Genomic DNA, 3693 nt, shown 5'->3' on the forward strand with positions numbered 1-3693 from the left:
ACCTCGGAATGATTGTGTTAAGCTAGCACTAAGTCCCTTCCCCGTCCACCTTTATTCTTTTCTTTATAATAAGGCTTTCAAATAAGTCATGGTTGTACGGCAGTGAAGCATCGGTGTTGAACACTGATGTCATGCTGTCGTTGATGATGATGATGCTCTACGAAGTAACCATAATCGCATGGGCTACAATGATGATGTACATTTATTTTATCATTATTATTATTGTTACTACCATTATTCTAAACCAAATGGTGTGACCTCGTCGAGGGAGAAAGACCTTAATTCTCTTAATTATATGACAACTGGTGCAGTCAATAACTGCACAACCAGAGCGTCATTGAGTTTACGTGTAAACAGTACAGGTGTTCTCGAAAACAGTGAAGTTCGAAGTACGATATGGGACAAACTGAGCAAAAAAACAAAGGCTCTTGTACCATTACATATGAAATTCTCATTACTTAGGCTAAAATGACGCTGCAAGATGCATGAGGTCAATCCGAATAGCGAGTACGAATTCGCTTGTGCCACACCACCATAGTGATTGTTCGGAAGTTCAAACGGCCACTAACGCAGTCGGTTCGAAACGGCTAGTTTCATCAACAGGCATATGATCAGCCAAAATGATAGCTGGATCTGTCATACTTTTATACATCACTACCTCATAGTTCAGTTGGCGAGATATTAGAGATATCGCAGATCATTTACTTGACAGAACTGACTAAACATGAGGTTGATGGAAACTCCTCGTTGGTCGATGACTAGCTTCGCCCTGCGTGTGCTCATCAGGTAGACGGGACGCAAGTAATGAATTAAGCAAAAGATTTAGTTGAGTCAGCCGTTACCACTCAATCAGTTGGTCAAAATGGGGGGTTTTTGTAGCCAGTTGCGTAAAATCGGGTATTCAAATAAGGCAAAAATTTGACGAACCCTAAGAAGGATGAGTGTGGTCGAGGACTGTCGGAGAGTTTTCAGTGCCCCTATGAGTAGTGTGTTGCGTCGGCCAAAATCATGCTCGTTGTCTTCCCAAGAGTGAATGCACTCCATGAGGTCTACTTACTTGTTCTCCATGATAATGTTTCTAAGTTTACTGGTTCTAACTTTTCAACAAATCACACTGATATGCTTTAGAAAGTCGGAGACGAACGAAGCGCCTTAGGGTGTTTAGTGCGGTTTATTTACAGGAATCATCAGCTGTTCAGTTTGGTCATTTGTTTCGAGCACTTCTTGAACCGTCAAAATTACTGGTGAAATTTCGTTGGCCCGGGTTACGCGACTGCGTCACCTCATGTTCCCAAGACAGTTAAAAGTGAATATGGGTTAACTGAAGACTAGTTGATTGCTCAACCGAGTCCTGGTTACTCAATATCATTTTCGAAAACATGAATACATGGGCGAAATCAAGCAGTTCTGCTTCGGTTTTCCGGTCACACCTTATGAAGCGTGAGACTATCGTGTGTGAGTATGGCCAGACAGTTTGTCCGGTGCCGATGCTACATTTATTGATTGTTGTAGTTTACTCCGAATGGATCGGACTGGTGCATGTGAAATTCGACCTACATAAAGCAGTACGCACTAACTGCGTGTTGAATGTTCGTCAAGCTTAATAGCTACCTTCAAACCTAAATAAATACATGGTTCCGTAAAAGTTTGCTCTCGATCCATTGTTGCAGAATCGGTGATCGTTTTTCTGTTCGTAATCGGCACGAAATAGGGTGCCAAGTTTGAGGTCGATGTCTGTGTTAAGTATGTGGCGTAATTATGTCTCCATATCCCTCAGACTAATTTATTACCCTTCCGGTGACTTCCCGGACAGTACTAGAAGTGGGAACATTTAAAGGAAATAACGTTTTCAGAACTGAAACCGGTAGACATAGATTTCCTTATCGGTTGTGACGTCCCAAAGACATATTGGGTGCTAGAGGAGAGGTTCGGTGACCCGCAAGACCCTTATGCAGTTAGAAGACCGTTGGGATGGACAATTTTAGGGCCTTTATGCACAAATCCCGACAGCAATCAAAGTGAAGCAATTTTCCGTCAAGTCAGTCAAACAGAGGACTTGAATTTATAGCTAGAGCGTATGTTCAACCTCGAATTCATCGAAGCTGCTTGTACTACGCGAGCAATATCGTTGAACGGTCGAGCGACCTATGACCGAATGCCTACGTGTTTGAAAATAGTGGAAGGACACTATCAAATACCCTCACCTTGGAAAGATGGACTACAAAGGCTTAGCACTCAGAAGACTTTCTGTTCTAAAGGGTCGTCTTGAACGTGACCCTACCTTTGGGAAACTTTACTGTGAAAAGGTCGAAGAGTATGCAAGTAAAGGCTATGCAGAAATCGTCTCTGACAGTGAGCAAAATAGAGTTGGCCCATGTGTATGGTACCTACCGCACCATGGTGTGTATATAGCAGGAGACAAAGTTCGAATTGTTTTTGACAGGGCAGCAAAAACTTCAAATACCTCTCTGAATTTGCAGCTGCTAACTGGTCCCGGTCTGATGAGTAGTTTATTTGACGTTCTTCTATGATTTCAGGCATACCCTTACGTGTTGGTATCAGATATTGGGACGATGTTCCACCAGGTTAAAGTTCCACAATCCGATCGGTATGCACTATATTTTCTCTGGTGGACCAACGGTGAGCTTTCTAGCCGACCAATGTCCTACCGCATGACTCTTCATCCGTTTGGCGCAACTTCACCGCTCTCTCGTGCTAGTCTGGCTCTAAGGCAGACTACTAAAGATTTCATTACCTCCTACGGAGACGAAGCGGTAAAACTAGTCAATCGGTCCTTCTACATCGATAATTGCCTGATCAGTTTGCCCACAAAAAGAGCGGTAAAGACTACGGCCAAGCAATTCAAGGAGATCCTAGCATCTGGTGGATTTAATCCTACAGGTTTCTTCAGTAACGTAGAAGCTTATGTGATATACCCGTGGCGATATCTAACACCGTATAAATTCATCAAAATCGCCAAACAGACTACGTAAGAATGTTGGGTGCATTGTGGGAAAATACGATTGATGGTTTGTTCCAAAATTGAAAGCTGGGAAGGTATCCCGACCCGCCGCGCTTTACTGTCCTGTTTGATCCCATTGGGATGGTTGTACCAGTACCACTGCCGGAAAAATGCCCAATTCAGGATCTCAGTCAAAGGAAGGCTATCCGGGACGACGTTACGCCTGTAAACGAAGCGCTGAAATGGAGCGACCGGTTACTGAATTTATAGTGTCGAAAGCATCTGCATACCACGGTATCCGGACCAAACCATTTGCTTCAGACTGTAAGACTGAGCTGCACGAATTTTCTGATATTTCATAGACCTGCTATGGTGCCGCGATCTACATCCGTTTGATCCATCCGCCAAGAATACCTCACTGGCAGGAAAGTCCAGTTTTCAAGCACTATTTCGGTTCGGTAACTACCTGGGATAACGTGCAAGTAGATGTGTCGATTATGAAGGGTAAAACACCCCGATTTGGAAAGGTGGGCCAAACAAAATGACTGGAAATTCGATAAAACTGGCTGCCGCGATCTCCGTTTGATCCATCCGCCAAGAATACCTCACTGGCAGGAAAGTCCAGTTTTCAAGCACTATTTCGGTTCGGTAACTACCTGGGATAACGTGCAAGTAGATGTGTCGATTATGAAGGGTAAAACACCCCGATTTGGAAAGGTGGGCCAAACAAA

Source organism: Opisthorchis viverrini (assembly GCF_000715545.1).
Source record: "Opisthorchis viverrini unplaced genomic scaffold opera_v5_278, whole genome shotgun sequence".
NCBI classification, from domain to species: domain Eukaryota; kingdom Metazoa; phylum Platyhelminthes; class Trematoda; order Opisthorchiida; family Opisthorchiidae; genus Opisthorchis; species Opisthorchis viverrini.